The sequence below is a fragment of the Pseudorasbora parva genome, chromosome 15, assembly GCF_024679245.1.
Source record: "Pseudorasbora parva isolate DD20220531a chromosome 15, ASM2467924v1, whole genome shotgun sequence".
NCBI lineage: Eukaryota > Metazoa > Chordata > Actinopteri > Cypriniformes > Gobionidae > Pseudorasbora > Pseudorasbora parva.
This window is the reverse complement of record NC_090186.1, coordinates 34,946,484-34,963,685: the sequence shown is the minus strand read 5'-3', so window position 1 is coordinate 34,963,685 and position 17,202 is coordinate 34,946,484. Positions and strand designations below refer to the sequence as shown.

General features: G+C 39.8%; 1 protein-coding gene and 1 long non-coding RNA gene across 8 annotated transcripts in view; one reads left to right on the top strand and one right to left on the bottom strand.

Annotated features, from left to right (window-relative positions):
* Window positions 1–17,202, bottom strand: part of LOC137041504 (uncharacterized) — a 92,115-nt gene that overhangs the window by 27,322 nt on the left and 47,591 nt on the right. The gene's annotated exons all lie outside the window — the stretch shown is intronic.
* Window positions 1–17,202, top strand: part of hivep2a (HIVEP zinc finger 2a) — a 97,681-nt gene that overhangs the window by 57,451 nt on the left and 23,028 nt on the right. For all 7 annotated transcript variants that reach the window (XM_067417884.1, XM_067417883.1, XM_067417888.1 and 4 more), the window contains one exon: window positions 13,708–13,860. The gene's annotated coding sequence lies outside the window, so the exon portion shown is untranslated. The remainder of the gene's footprint in view (window positions 1–13,707; window positions 13,861–17,202) is intronic.

Below are 17,202 nucleotides of genomic sequence, written 5' to 3'. Positions count from 1 at the left end.
TATAACTCCACATGTAAGTGTATTTAGTGGGGAAGGAAGCTGTGAGACAGCTTAACCGTTTTTACCTCATTTAAAAATTGTGATTTGCATATGCGGTTTGTTTGTGTTTATTTACTTCTCTTACCCCTAGTCGGATGTGTCTCCTGGGATAAATGTAAATAGATGCATACAAACAAGCTCTCCTGGGCTGCGTACACACCCTTAAAAAAACGTACACAAACATGCATACACACTTAAACATTCAAGAGGCCTCATGTGTGCGTTCCTGCTCCAGGCCAGATGATGAGGACTTGTTTGTGATGGGGGCCAGCAGTGACCTCAGACGCTTAACAGAGAAGCTAGTGTACCCCTCCACCCCTCTGACACACACACAGACTCGCACAGCAGTTTGTATACCCCTCCGCCCCAGTGAGAAAGCTCAGCATCTGTTATGCAAGCCACATAATCACACTGCAAGAGTTCATAGCGAGTTTCTCAACGGAGTTAGGCGGTGGACCTCAGTGACACCTCGTCCCCTCCATCTGCAAGGAGGTCTGCATTGTCAGAGACACAAAAAAGGACATCTTGGGTGTTAGATGTCCAGACTCACATCTCAGGACTTTGGAGGCTCATCCCTCTTTTTGCCTTTCTTTGCAGTGAATTGTATTTGTGCCACACTTACCTCAGATCTCAGAGGTACTTTATTGTCTGGGTCTGATCCTGTAAGACAGGGCTTTCCCCTTGAGAGCCAAAGTACGACATCAACTGAACATTCCACAGTTACACTTTCCTGCACAAAGAGAACTGAAACAAGTTTTCTGTCTGTCAGGTGGAGTGAATGTTCAGGTTGTTTGAGTGTGGCAGACGTGTTTATAAGACCGAAATCGGAGGGGAAATTGCCTGTTGAAATTGCAATGGCCATTCAGACTGGAGCACTTGATTTGTGTCTGGACATGGATGTTGTTTTCACTTTGACAGGTGCTGATAGACAGTACTTTGCTTTTAGAATGACTCACACACTCAGTGTTATTTTGAAAGGTATTTAAAAAAAGGTTTTAAAGTAAATTTCATTATAATGGGCACATAGGTGTTGTGATATTTAATGGTTGAAAACTGTTGTTCAAAAAGTGTAAGGTCATTTTACCTAAGTTGTGAATTAGAGTTTGTAGTCTGAATTGAATGTGATAAGATAAACGTACATGTAAAAAATAGAATACACGTCTTTTCTATTCTGCATGTCAAGTGTAGTGTGATTCACAAATAACTGGTTCTTGTGACAAGGTTCTTGTTATTGAATCATGCATACATCATGACCAGTATAGTCTTGTTCAATAACAAATTATTATTTTAATGAATTGTTCAATAAGACTCACAAACATAGGAGTTACTTATGTAAATCAGATGAATGAGTCCATGGTACAAACATGATATGTGTAACAAGCTGGGAAACACAGGCAAATGGAAAGGCTCAGCTGCATGTCAATGGAACTGGAAAAACAATTATCTTAATTTCGTATTGAGGGGATTCGTCCCAGTGCTGGGAGAGGCTGAGAAATTCTGAATGAGCGGTTCCATCCCACTGTGCTGCCTTTGTGATGTAGTTGTGTCTTTTAGAAATGGAAATCCATGGTCAGATTACACTACGGACCTGTCTCTGGAAATGAACATGCCCAGGGAGAGGACTCGTCACGTTATGACAGATGTGGAAAAAGGAAGAGAGCTGCTTGATTTTCCACTTTCCAAGAAGCTTGGAAAAAAAATTTGTTGAAGAAACAACAAGAGAAAGAAAAAACAACAACAATGCCATCAGAAAGTACTTTGCGCTTGTTTGCAGAAATATGTGTGTTTGCGTGCTAGTGCCTAGCTTTTCCATTGGTAATATTTGGACTGGGGAAATCTGGCCTGTTCTTCCATTTCTTCTTCCTCCAGTGGTACCCAGAGTTTCCAAGCCTGAAACTGTTATAAGTGCTTGTTCTCAGCCCAAGTGCATGTGGCAGACCCCAATTCCATCGCCGGAAAACCTGGGGCCTGCCCCTCTAGTCAGATCAAACTTTTTAAAAAACCTAAAAAAACATTTTTTTACTTCACTTCCTTTGTTTCCTCAATCAAAGAAAGCTAAAGAGATTTGCATGTGGGCGAATGTGTACGTGTGTGTGAGCGAATCAGTCGACTGCACTGTTGTGGTGTTGTAGCTACAGTGTTGTGGGAGTTGAGTTCACACCTTTACATTACCACTTCCTCTAACGTCACTTGACACATTTCCGGGCTTAACAGTAGTAGTTGCTGTGTGGATCTGAGCGTTGCAACCTGGGATGCCACCCAAGATTTTACATTCAATGATTTTCTGTAATTTTACCATGATCAAGTATCATCTTGAACATTAATACGTAACTCGAAGGAATGAATGAGTAAGGACATCAAAATGATTCGGCACACTTGTGTATTTTCTTGTGTATGTAAAATATCCTGTTTTTGATTTCAGCAGATCCTCAGAGGTCAAAAAAAGCGAAAATCTGTCTCCACTGAGCACACGCTGGAGGCTCTTTTAGGGATAGAGACAGGCAGATTTAGATAAGACGACAGAATTAATATATTGTCTGGTACTTCTCTTTCACCAGAACCCTCTTTAAATCTGATCCGTAGAAGTAAAAATGTATATCTCACAATATTATTTTATATGCCATAATTACAACTTACTTTTTTTCTATTTGTGACTGTCTCACACAATTGTGACTTCATATCTTGCAATTGCACATTTATTTCTGGTATTCAGAACTTTATATCTCACAATTATACTTCATAATTGCAGTGACTCCATGACTCGTTACTGTGACTTGTTTTTCAATATCTCAAACTCAGAATTTCTCACAATCTGACTATTTCTTATTTTAAACTTTATCTGAAAATGAGTATTTTTTACTCTGAGATCAAAACAGGTTTCCATAAATCCCCATTTTTGAGGCATTGAAAACATTGTTGCAGCTGCTCTGTCAAAAGATGTTGAATAATAATTATTTAGCCACCTCTTGCATGCTGAAAAGGACTGGATAGATTGGTTGAAATTATAGGTACAATTAAAATAATTTCTCGGTGACAGTCTGTTACAAATGTATTCCATTTACAAGAATAAACAGTTTCAGGAGTGACTACCAAAAAATACGTGAAAAGACTGAAAATTCATCTGGCATTGGCCAGTCCAAGTGTTAAAGGCACAAAGCCAGGGGTAAAGAGCAGCCGTGTACAGGAAATGGAGATGCTGTTATTTTACTGAAGATGCCATAATTATGATGCCACTGTGGCTTCCTCTCCTTCCTCACACAGCTGTGACAGTTCCACCCTCAGTACTTGAGCCAGACACCAAAGACACTTTTGTCTCTCTGTCAGATTCCTGGAAGTAAAGGCTTTAATCGCATTACACAGATAGGCCCAATTTGTGAAAAAGGCCTTACTCTGATAAAGATCTTAGCATCAAGAATTGTTTGCGGTTGGTGTCAGTAGAGCGAGACTCTGACAGTGTTCCTTTAGTGGGGAAGGGAAATATGGCGAATCCTGGGAAAGTTGGCCCCTGGACAACATGACGAGGTGTGACTGGCTCTGTTGTTGTGTGTGTGGGACACAAGCTCTTTACAAGCTCTTCCCACAGGCACAGCATAAAGACAGGGTCCTGTTTTTGGAAATACAACCATGTCCTTAGGACTCAAGTTGCTCTCAAAAAGCTCTCCCTCCCTTTCTGCTTCCGCTGGATTATGTGGCATTGACTGCCGGGCTCGACTGTAGTGGGCCACTTTAGTCCTGCACTTCAATATTAATGTATCAGGAGGCATGCGGAGGGGGGCTGTTATTATCTCCTGTGCATGTCTGTCTCCAGCAGAGTGACAGTTAAAGGGACAGGCGCCACAGAGCAAACAGGCTCGTTTTCTCTATGATGTGGGCCAGCCAGCAGAGCCCAGAGAAACACTGTGGGGTGACTGATTGATATTCTTGGCCACCAGGATTGTCCCCCGTGGCCTGTATTCACTCTTAATTATAGGAGTGGTTGGAGGGCAGGGCACTCTCTTTCCAGTAATAATATTATTCTATCGGGTCTTAGGGGAGAGCCGCAAAATGTCAAACTTTCTCAGCTCCGTTAATGGCTTTGTGATGCACTCTGATCATGGGTAAAATCCTCCTGTGTAGCTGGAAATGGAGCACGGTTGAGGTTGAATCAGCATATTGCACTGTCTGCTTCACTTTCTCTGTGTGTGTGTGTGTGTGTGTGTGTGACTCCTTTATGTGTTAACCACTGTAGGCTCTTCTCAGGAAACTCTGTCTTGAAGAAGGGCTTTCAGCAGCACAGCCTCCTTGACGCTGGTGTTGGTTTAAAAACACCTCAGTGCAGACACAGCAGAGTGGATATCAAAGGCCAGAGAATGTTATGACCACGACACCGTTATGTCACGTACAGTGGTGAATCAGCAGTTCATCCTGTCGAAACGGCTTTCTTCAGTGTTTGTGGTATAGCAATGCTAGATCCACTTTTCAGAAAGACAACAGGAAGTTTAATATCTCTTTATGTTCCCTAAAGTGCTGCTTAAGTAGACCAACAACTCTTTCTTACTTTTAAAACTATGATGCTCTTTTTCCTGGAAGTGTCTCTTGCTAAAAGTGTGTTCATGAGCAATGAGTGCGAGAAGAGCTATTGCATTAGTTCCTGGACTCAGTGTCACCTCTGAACTATTTGTGTCAATTAAGTTTGTTCACTGGGGTTATAGAAAAGTCGTATGAGCAACTTCCCTTCAGTGTGAAACTTCTCGACTTAGCTGTCTGTCTGTCAGTTCGTCTGTCCATCTATCTACATTTTATTTAAGATAAAAGGGGGAATTTATAAATGAAACAAATGTAAATGAGGTGTAGGTTTGGTTTAATCTGCCAATTAATCAATTTAATTCTTCTTCCTTGCGTTACATTTTGGATTGTAATTCTGCATCCCGTTTGCTACCTCAATTTAAATTACATTCAAAATGCAATTCTGAATTGTGCATATTTAACACATATTGAGACACTGATCATCACTGATTCACTCTTGTTGATTTTTTTTGGATACAGTAAGGTTAAAACAGAAGTTCAGAACCTGTACTGGCAGTGACTGATTCTTTCTAGAAAACTAAAACTTAAAACTTAATAAAGCTGTATTGAAAGGTTTCTGGACACCCTCATTGACTAGAAGTTCCTCCTAATGTATAGAAGGAAATATTGTATACTCATTATTGGCTTGTGAGTTTTGTGTATTGCAGGTTTCAGGAAATTTCATCATAAATCGCTAGCGTTAGGTTTGCAGGGATGGAAGGAGTGGCGCCGTGTTACAAGACTGCTGCAGGAAGTGCTGTTTACCCCCGTAGGAGAAAGCAGTGGGTTATTGGTTAGAGGATGCTGGTGAAAGCAGCTTGTTTCTCAATACAGGTCTATCAAAGACCATTACAGGAAGACCCTCTTCCTGTTGCAATACCTAATATCCAGAAAGAAAAATGCTCTGCATCACCTCAGATCATTTAGCCAGGAATCGTTCTGATCCTACAGTATATATTCTCCCATTGGTCTACAGTCAGCCATGTGGAATGGCATATTTTCAATGAAAACCAAAAAGGTGGCAAATCTGTTATTTTGTTTCATTTTGACTGGTGCCATTGCTGATTGGGTGTTAATAGCCATTGCTGCCTCATGTCTCCTGACTTGAGTTGGTATGTTTATATATGGTGGGCTTCTATAAAAGAAGCGCATGACTCTCACAGGATAATGGCACTGTGCGGTTGTTCTGCCCAAGCCCATCAATTACACTGCCGTAAAGCTCTCATTTCAACCCAAATAGCTGCCATTGCTGTGTCAAAGTCCCCACCAACTGCCTGGGTACTTTTAACAACTGCCCTCCCCCTCAGCTGAAGTAAATTGGTGAAAAGGCATGTTAGAGAGAAATGAGTGGAAACTGGACAGACGGGCCTGGATGTATTTTACAGACTGACTCAGACACCAGCTCACCGCCAGCTTCTTGACTTGTATAACAGTGCGGCGATTGGAACAGATAGAGCAAGCTTGACTCACGGTGCTATCATGGAGAATCTGCTCTTGTTTTTCTTTAGTAAAGGAAGGAGAGAGAAGAACAGAAGGGCAAGTGGGCGGACTTGCCTTACACGGCAAAAGACAGCTGAACCCAGTGACCTTGGTGTGGTCCTCGAGGAGAGGTTGTTCTTCGGCCCTCGGCCAGCATGGATGCCGGGATGGGGTGTTCTACAAACGGGTTCCTCTAGTCGTTCTCTCGGTGTGCTTGTTACGGTTCAGTGTTACTATCACACTCAATGTAATGTGCTCAGCTTGTGATATGTCACACTTTCCCCGTTTCAATCTCGGGAGGATTCTCTTGGCAGCGGATGGACTCGCGCTGGCACTGGCATGGTTCCTTCGTCACGGCCCCCCTCTTATCTGAAAAAAGTGTGCTGCTTGTGAAAGGGGTGGCAGGGATGGTAACCGGTCCACTCATCCCCCCAATGACGTAAATGTCACTTCCCCCTTTCAGTCTGGGCCTCAGAGTCAAATGCACTGCAAAGGGAAGGGTTGGAGAAGATGACACTGATTAGCTCGCTCTGGGGGCGACTGTCGTGGCTTGCACAGGATGGCCATGGCACTCTGTGATTTAATGCCCATTAAACACCATGTGCCTCCAATTTGTTGCAGCCCAAATCCTGTCTCCCAACGCGCTGATTACAGAGCGAAAGATCAGCTCTTCTACACCTGCTGGATTGAGGAGATGCTCATTGTGCCCTGTTCTTGGTCATGTGGTTCCACTGACTCTTTAGATAAACAAGCAATGAAGAGACAGCGCTTCCTCTGGTGCCTAATCAATGGTGTGTGATCGGGGCTTTATAGCTTGTTTAAATCACAATAAAGCATGAAACAATATTTTTGTTACAGCAGTTTTGTTTGACTAGAAAACCTCTTGAGGTATTTGCCTCATGATGTTTCAAATTAGTTGTGAGCAATGAATCAATTTCTCACCTTTAAAGACTAGACAACTCGTAAATCAGTGAATACCTAGCATAATTTTCCACAGGGGCATCTGGCTGATTCTGTTATGTGTGTCTTTTATTATCTTGAAGTTTTTTCAAGGCATTTAAATTGATCTTGATCTTGGAGTTGTGATAAAATGGTTGCTGTACAGAAGTTATTTTATTATATAATAATATATAATACAACATGTAAAACAGACAGACAGAGTTAGGTTGACGTATGTTGCTTTCGATGGATACACATTCTGGCATCCCAATACATTACAACGGCGATGTACACCTTGAGGTATAATTTATTATTATTATTATTAATAAATTTAATAATTTAAGGATTAAAAAGGATTTAAGGGAATAAATAAGATTTATAAAATAAGTTCTAGGTCTAATTGTAGTAGCCTAATGAAGTACTCAATTTAAACTATTTGCAAACAAGATTTTATTTTTAAATGTGCACAAATTCCCTCTTATTCGTTTGTCTAATATGCAGAAAATGCAACGTTTTTTGGTCTCGTCAGCACATTCATAAAAACAGTGAAAATTCAATAAAATTTTCATTTTTTCATAAAAGTACAAAGCTTGCATCACTAGATAGTCTATTACTGTTAATAGCTGAACATTTCTATGATAAAACAGTTGTCTAATACTTGCATCTACTTATATTTTTCCACAAACTCTCTTTGTGTTGTGACCATAGACGGTTACGACAGTAAGACCTGCCTTCTTTGATATGATTGGCCATCTCGATCATTTTGACATTGACGAGCACTGTTAGACCACTGAGGTAGAGCAGCCTAAAAAACGGATCAGCCTAAAAATGTAACTTTAAAAATAGTTTAGATGGCGTGAAGAACACGATGGCAGCAGGCAAACCCAGCATTGCGATGTTCATCACGGCGCTGAATAATATCTAGTAAGCTACGTCCATAAAAATGAATTATGAATTTGATGCAAGTAGATTATAACAATTGCCTGTAACATGCATACTGTATGCCCATCTGAGTGTAGTATACCCATGCTTATTAGCAAGTAACCAAAATAATGAAAATTGCATGTAAACTTAAGTGAAGTGTTCTGCTCATGTCATGTAAACATTTTCCTTTGATTAAGACCGTACTCTAATTATTATAAATAGTCGCATTATTGGTGCACATGTAAACGTAGTCATTGATTGAGGATATCCAGTTTTCTTGTGCGCATCCGTTTTTAATGCACCTTAATTATCGTCTGACATTAGATCGTACAGTGTGAACAGCAGGGATCATGTTCGTACAGTCTACAAGGAAACATTCATAAAGGACTAGTATAAATCACAGTGTGCATCTGGCTTAAGTCTGCTATAAAGATTTGAGATATTAGTTCAAAATCACAGAAAGCCATTATTGTCACTTTTATTTCAGATCTTGATTTTAGCCCATCATTGGAGCTAATTCCTGTACAAGTCTGCATGTGCCATCAGGAAATCCACTTATTCCGATTTCCCGGCTCTTGTGAGGGGTAACATGACACTGGACCGCGGCCGTCAGGGGAACACTCACCGCCCAACAATAAAACGTGCGACTCTGATGTCATGACCGCAACTATGCGCCAAATTCCTCTCTGATGCACTCATCTATCAGAGGTGCTCTTTCCATTAGAACGCCCTGTCATGAAGAGACATGGGAATCAAAGGGTGGAAGGAACCAGGGAGAAAACTGAAAGGGGGGTTTCGGTGGGGGATTGTGTGCAGCTGGGGCTGGAGGAGAACAACAGAGCCTACTGATTTGTTTGTTTGCGCTGGGAGACATGTGATAGTTTAACGGGGCCCTTTCCTTTTTTCTGCCTTCTTTTTTTAAAGACTAAGCTAAAGGAGGGAGCTGTCACCTTTGTTGGTTGTGTCATTTGTCAAATGTACTTTCTAGTTTCCTTCCATAAATTTTTAAATCAGCCCATTAAATATAAGGTAATTGCATTGTCTCTATATGGCGCCTGGAGCTACAAGTCCTATTAAAGAGACACAAAGGCAGTGAGTGTTAAGAGTATTTAATAAAAAGTATGGAATTAATAATGGAAGAGGAGGAGAGCACAAGATGAGGAGAACTTGCAATGCTGCTAGGGTCACGGTTGCCATTTTAACGTTAGCACGATTTGCTCGTGAAGCTGTCAATACTGTGCATATCGATGATTTGACTGGTGTTGGGCCGACCTATTTTGGGTAGCAGCAGTTCCTCCTCACCCTGTTATTTGTCCCCAGCTGGGCTTCATTAAACCGACTTCCTCAAGTAAAAAGAGTCTCCGTTTTAGAAAGGATGGCGTCATAGTTTGTCAGACATGCTAGAGAATGCAATATGATACACAGGCAGAGGGAAAAAGATTTAAAAGAGAATGAGTACAAGAGGAAATGAAAGAGAGTGCAGTGGAGGTGTCAGGTTGAGGCAGGTGCACCTGACAGAGTGCTCATTGGTTCCCATGGTTTCAGGGCTGGTACGATGTGTGGCGAGTCAGAATGATGACAGCTCCACTAGCCCCAGGGCCCTTCCTCAGTGATACATTTAGCTTCTTAATGCCACCTCAAATGATCTTGCTAACTTTCCTGTATTACTCTGCATTAATTTTTTAGCACCCTGAATAATGTTGTGGAAGTGAGGCAACAGGAAGGCTCAACGCCTTGACAAATTTTACCTAAAGGATGTGGTCATTGACCACGTGCAACATTAGAGTCGGGTCAATGTAAATAAGGCTAAATGCACTAAGCTACACTCAGCTGCTGGGAATTTGGGCAGGATGTGCTCAATTAACTGTCTGTATAAATTAGTATCTGAAATTCTGTGACTTATATACTGCAGATCTCTCCATACATGTACAAAATACTGGAATGTTTAAGTAGAGACCTGCTTAAATGTTTTGATATTACATAAGATCCACCTGAACAAGTAGGACCTCCTCTTGGTTTACCAGGCTGCTGGAGGAGTTTGTGTTCTCTCACTGAAGTAAATTAAATGGATTAGGGTAGGAAAAGCTTCATAATAATATATTTCCTGTGTCAGTTCTCTAATCCTATTCACTTTAAGACAAAGAGGCAGAAAATGGTGTAAGGATGTTGGGAAGGGGGTTGGAAACGCATTGATGGCATGACATTATATGGCGCCTTTCCCTCTGAAATCCATTTGCAGAAATTACTCAGGCCATTGAAATAGAAAATATGCATTCACTGTCACTCTTTACATTTTAATTCACACACTGTGGAGTGGCACAGAGCATAGTTTATGAGAGCTTTGACAAAATGTGCCACATGTCCTCAAGTACTTTCAAATGATAATTTCCAGGGAAAAAAGTGGAGGCATATAATTACAGGCAGTTATTTATACCCTGTACATCTCCAATTCATCGCCTGTTCATTTAGCTAACGGCCCTATGTTGGATCTCTATTTTGGATGCTTTTTTAAAGCACTCATCATTGCCCCATCACAGCACATCTCCGTGGCAAGAATAATTTCTTCTTGCGAGTTGTAGTGGGTGAGCTCCTTGGTAAAGAGTCTTGAGCAAGTAATCAAAAAGCATTATAAGCCTACATACTGTAGATCATAGAAACCTACAGTATGTCTCAGTGGTCTCGAAGATCTACAGATAACAATGCTTTTGGTAAGTGCAGTCCATATATTCGAGCTACCCTTTATCAAGGGGCTCCTTCACTTAATGTGTATATGTAGAGAAAAATCTGCTTTTTGAAATAATTTTGAAGGAATTGTCATTTCTACAATAAGTTTAGTAGTGTGGTAGACAATTGGAATTGAAGAATGACAATAAAAGCACATGTTCATCCAGCACAGTATAGTAAATGTATCAGTTTTTGCTCTTTCACTCTTAACCTCCTAGAGGCCGAAGATCACTCTTATCAGCACCAGAGACTCAAATAACAAAAAATCTATCAATTTTTATCATTAAGAAAAGTGTTGTACATTAAGTATAAGTATCTACTTTTATTTGTGTATACTCACAATAAAAACAAAATGTTGTGCTTTTTGCAAAATAAAGAAAACATACATGATGTGCAATCTGCACGCTCTCGGTCAATGAAGTCTAATCTGATATTCCTTAGAAAATGAACTGGAACTTAGTGCATACTTAAGATATGTCTAAAGAAACATTGAAATGACAGGTTTTAAATACTCTATATCAAATTGAAAACAAATATTCTCTGTTTATGAAATCTGTTTGAAAAGAGAGATATCAGTTATTCTCGAGTGTCTCATTATTCTCTAATGCAGGCATGCCCACAGAGCATTTGAAAGACTTTTGAAAGTCAAATACTGATGCGATCAAATCGCAGTCCACATCGCAGTCCACATCAACTCGAAAAAACACCAAGTTTAGTTTAGAGCATATACTTTACATCGTTTTGAGACATGGTGAGGAATAATCCTGGAATAATTTACATCAGTAGAAAAGATGTTTTATTTCTAAGAGCAATGGCTCCAATTGATGATTTTAAGGTAAGTTTATTCTATTAGTGACCATTTAAATATGAATCCTGCATGTGTGTGCATATGACGTATATAAACTGCAGATTAACATTTATAGGCTCTATAATATAACAAATATGCTACATAAAATGTCATAGACGTAAGACTATTTAGACAAGATTTATTTGGCCTGTTTTCGAAACAGATTATGAAGTGTTCACTGTAAAATAGCCTAGTGTAACATTAATAAAGCTTTTGTTAACAAATTTCTGCTCAGATGTTATAAACAGTCTACACTAGACTACCAGTTAAATGTTTTGTGTACAATACTTCTTGTAGCCATTAAAACATGTTTCATATTTATTGTATTTCATATTATTAGTATTTTTATTTAATCTGTTGATAATGGAAAAGTGAACAGCATGATTAAAAAAGGACACATCATAAGATGCGCAATATTTTCAGGAGACGGAGTGGGTTGGTCGTGATTTTGATTGCTTCATTAAGTTTTGGTTTTGTAGAAAGCCTTTCTTTAAAGTGAATTTTGCTTGGTATAAATTGTGTCTTAATTGTAATCAATGTTTCATCAGCCAATTGCCCGGATTTAATAAATAAAAAGCAAATATATTATATTGTTAACTATATTCTAAATAAACTAAAATTATATATTTATTTTTGTAAACCTCACATTCACATTCCAAGGCTCATCAGTATGCAGCTCATTATGCGGGTCTTTTGTTCTCTCAGGCCTAAATCAAAACATTATTCATGATTATTCAAGCCTCTTCGATTACAGGTTTTGTAAAGAAGTGTCTTATAAAATTTAAATCAATATATTGTTTTATGTGAGTAAGCACAATGATTCTTACATCAGTTTGAAGCAAAAACTGCAACAGTCTTGTGGACACATATCTAGGTGGTCTAAGTATATCTAATTGTTTTTTTCTTCTTCAAAAACCACACATAAACGTTATTCTCTCAAAAATAAAAGCATGTACATACATGTTGCTCACATATTATGGTAGCCCATTTTGTGCTGAATTAATGCCATTGTTAACCCCTAAAACTGTTAGGGGTTAACACCATTAATAGCTTTATAAGAGATTTTGAAAGTATCATGTCTTGATTTGGTATGCAATGCATATATATGAGTCCTGGTGAAAAAAAAGAAAATACATTTTCTTGGTTTTTGTGGGTGAGAGGAAGTGTTGCCTGTGTTTACCCTGGGTGAGCTCCACTGCAGATTGTGATGCAACCTCACAGAAATGTCTTGTTTTTCTGGGTTAGCTGAGCTCGTCTTAGTGCAGCAGAGCAGCATAATGGTGTTTGTAATATCTCCAGCCCTGGGGCACATTTTAGATTGCGGGCTGAAGAGCACAGCTTGGCTGCATTCACTCCAAGACAGGGAGCATAAAAGCACGGTGAAGCATTCTTCTTTAGATGGCCTTTTGGAGATCGGGCCTCAAAAGCACTACAAAGGCCAAGCTAATTGTTTAACTAAGAATATATATATATATATATATATATATATATATATATATATATATATATATATATATATATATATATATATATATATATATATATATATATATATATATATATATATATATATAAATAAAATACACCAATATACACACACACACACCGATCAGGCATAACATTATGACAGGTGAAGTGACTAACACGGATTATCTCTTCATAATGGCACCTGTTAGTGTTGGCTACATTAGGCAGCAAGTGGACATTTTATGCTCAAATTTGTAATTTTATAAGCAGGAAAAATGGGCAAGCGTAAGGATTTGAGCGAGTTTGACAAGCCAAATTGTAAAGGCTAGATAACTGGGTCTGAGCATCTCCAAAACTGCAGCTCTTTTGGGGTGTTCTCAGTATTTATAAAATGGCAAAAAAAACAATTTTAGAGAATAATGTGCACGATACACTGTAATATCCTTCTGATCAAAGGAAAGGTTAATTTGTTTTAATTTGTTCTGCCATGTCTCAAAATACTTTTCCTATATATTATTCCACAGACAAGCTCTCCAATGCAATATGGTTTGCGCATAAACACATCAGAGGATTCATATTAATAGAGCAGTATTGCTCCAAGGGGAGTGGAAATATTGTTCTAACAGATGCTTAGTTCCAGATTATTTATACGTTATGAAAAGCCTTCAGCTACTTTGATCGTGTCTATATGGTCTCATATCACACATTATCATTTAACTTGTTTTGTTTCATTGTCTCTACAGTGGTCTGCATAGTCTCAGCACCCTGGCCAGGGGATCTTACTTGTCACCCAACTGCCCAGCCTTCGCCCGCCTAACCCGACTACCATAGAGGAAGCAACGTGAGGCCTTTACCCTAAGAAACGAGCAGATCCCAAACTTGCAGAGATCATTTGGGTGAGTTGTTCTGTGAGAGACACTGTCACACCATACAAGAGCAAAGACCGCAGGATGCGGAGTATCTGAGAGCCCATGCAGGACCCAGGTGTTTAATATGGAAAAAGTGGAAAAGTGAGGTTAGGGAGACACATGTTCTGCGGGCTGTGCATCTGGCAAAACCGTGTGCTGAGGTTGCATGCCTCACAGATGCAGTAGGAAGATAAAAGTGCATCACTGATGATATCCGATTTACCACAGTAAATAAAACTCTTGATTAGCATGTGAGTGGAATCCTGTACAGTAGATGCAGTTACTATTTACTAGTATCTATAGTAAGTTTAAAGAGCATTGGTATCAATTCCAGTTTTTAGTCCTCTAATTGTAATTTCTAATTTCCATTTTTGATGGCTAGTGTAGACATTATACACTTAACGACTTTCAAATCATCTTAAACACAACAAACTCACTCAGAATTTTACGCATCATTACTAATGTCATAAAAATCACACAAAAAAATTCTAAAATCGCTCAAAATATAATAATGTGTTTGATATCCCCATACTACACAGAATCAGTCTAAAGCTAAAAAAAAAAAAAAATTGTCTGGGGCCATTATACACAATGCTGTTTTCTGTTAATTCTGTCAACTGACCAAAATCTGCAGATTGGCACTGACTTTGGGCAACTATCGTCAATGGGTCCAGACTGCAAAATTCCGGGCAAAAGTCATACAGGGTACTAAAAGTCATACATTTAGTCCCCTACAACAGAACCAAAATCAGACCATTGAATCTTTTCCACAGTTTTATGATGTGTTTGTGGACACCACAAATGCCAGTGCTTCAAAGCCTGCCTTCAGAGCTGAAAACAGTGATGGTTTATTTTCAGTGGTGCTCAGAGTAGTGGCAGCCAGACGTCCCACTCGTGCATGCTCGCCCACCAGTGATTAAGCTTTTAACCTCGGACAGTGACTAGAGTCATTTATTTGTTTTACTTAAAGAGGCCAGGGCACACTTGTGGCAGATGTTTCAACTCTTCCATTTGGGATCCCAACCTCCAGATGCTCCCTCTCTTTTTTTGCACCTTCCCTATTTGGCTGTGGATATACTTAAAAGGTATACTGTTCCACTTGCTTAGCCTAGTCCGGTGCAGCACCTTCTTTTTTTTGATGAACTTGCATCCAGTAAGCTGTGTGGAGACCTTCATGTGGCGGAAGGGTTGACATGTGTTAGTTCACATGTGTCCAAACCCCTTTAAAAGGTAGAGCCAATCTAATTTCCCTTTGGGTTATGCGATTTTAAAGTCAACAACTGGCCACATCTTTTACATTTAAACATGCTTCAGATGACTTTCTAGTGTAGGTGAGAGGAGGTGAAAAAAAGGATATATTTCAATGAAGCATCATTTTGTAAGTGGGGAAACAGTAAGAAAGAAAATTAATCAGTGCCTCCACAGCTGCTTCCTGACATTTCTGCAAAATGTTGTGGAAAATTTAATGAAGGCTAGCTTGTAATGGTTTCAAGCTTACCCGGTGGAAAATATGACAGTCTTTCCATAGACAATTAAGACCAACATGAAGCCCTGTTTTTCACTTTTTTTTTTAAATCTGTCTTTCCTTCCATAGGGCAGTTCTGTTTAAGCCAAAGCTAAATGGAAACATGTACATTAAAATAGATACAGCTGTGGAGCCTGAAAAACCCATAGGATTGTTGGCGCTTTGCTAAGCAATCTAAGCAACGGCACCTACAGGAAGATTTAGTGTCAAATCACACCCCCCCTCCACCCCCCAAGGAGTGTATGTTTCTAAACACCGCCTCCAGGAATGTGTCATAAATCCATCTAATGACCTATACATGGTGCTGATGATCTTTTCTCCATTTACTTCCATGACGTTTTCCTGCATTGCACCAGTCCACAAATATGCAGCTCTTGTTTTGGGAGCGAGTTATTCACAGAGAATGTTTTCATCTGTGCCGTTTTCAATTATCAAGCTATCCTGAAATTACGTTGCTTTGCCTCATATTAGACTGCTGGTGTGCTTCAGAGTCCTGGGCCAGACCTCTATCCCAGACTGGGGTACATTTTTTTCTTCCAGGTCCCCCCTTTCTCTACTGGCCGGTCCAGTCACTAATTTGATTGGTAACAGTATCTCATGCTGGGGGATATTGCTTGGGCTTTCAGAGTGGCAGTTAAATTAGACATGACCTCATGTTGAAAGGGATTTATTCTCTCCTTAATAGCTGTTGTGTGTTCTATCAGCAGGCACTGCTTTTTGACCCGACACCCACAGCAGTACTTTGATTGTGGTATTGTCCCAATGTACAACTCTTTGGTGACAGAAAGAAGAAGAAGGAAAAAAAACACTGCTTCACTGTGATAGGTTCATTCGGGGCATCCCATCAGAGCCCTTGAAATGGTTGTCAGCTTGTAGCAAATAACAGATATCTGAAGCTTTTTCAAAATTAGCACATATATGGTGGATATAATAACTGGGCACTTTCTTAACCGCTGTTACTGTTCATCAAGATGAATCACAACATTTCCCAAACTGAGACGGTGCTAATGTCTTATTTAATGACTGATGTCAAGGCCCAGTCAAATTTTAGCACATGGCAATTTGTTGAGAGAGCAGTCGTCTGGACAGATGATGTTATTTAAATAATCACCATTGATATGATTATAATGACAAGCTAATGGATAATGTGTCCTTTCCGCTGCCGTATCTCAAAACCAATCAGAGCCAGCGAGCGTTTTCTCCCTCTTCTTTATGCAGTGATATTGTCCTTATGAAAGAATTGCCCATCATTTTCATGAATGTGAGTCTGTTGATGCTTGATTTTTCCGGTACATTCACTCTCTCACTCTCGCTGAGTCGCTGGCATCACAGCTGCTAGATAATTACGCATTCGACCAAATGTCTTGAAGGGTTGTATGCACCTCGTTTCCGGCTGCGTACGGATCACAGCAGCTCTGCCATCCCTCTCGGCCCACACAGGCAGAGAATTGGATGGGCTGGGTTGTGTAACTGAAGCCCCTTTCATAACGCAATTCATCAACACCATAACCCTGCATGGTATTCATGCCTTCTCCACCCACACAGGAACAGTCACCCACTCTCCTCACCCCGTCTCGAGATGGCTGTAGATGCTTCCCACGCATGCTTTCTCTCTCTAGTACACACATAAGGTTCAGGCTCTCCTGTACAGCTTTTTAAAAATACTTCTCCTCTGCTTTAATGGATTTTTCCTCTCCTCCATATAGCTTTCTAAGACTGGTTTATCTTTAGGTGTCTTGCGGTTATACTGGTATTGACGAATTTAATATTAAAAAAATGAAATCTTGCTATCGTGGAAATTAGGG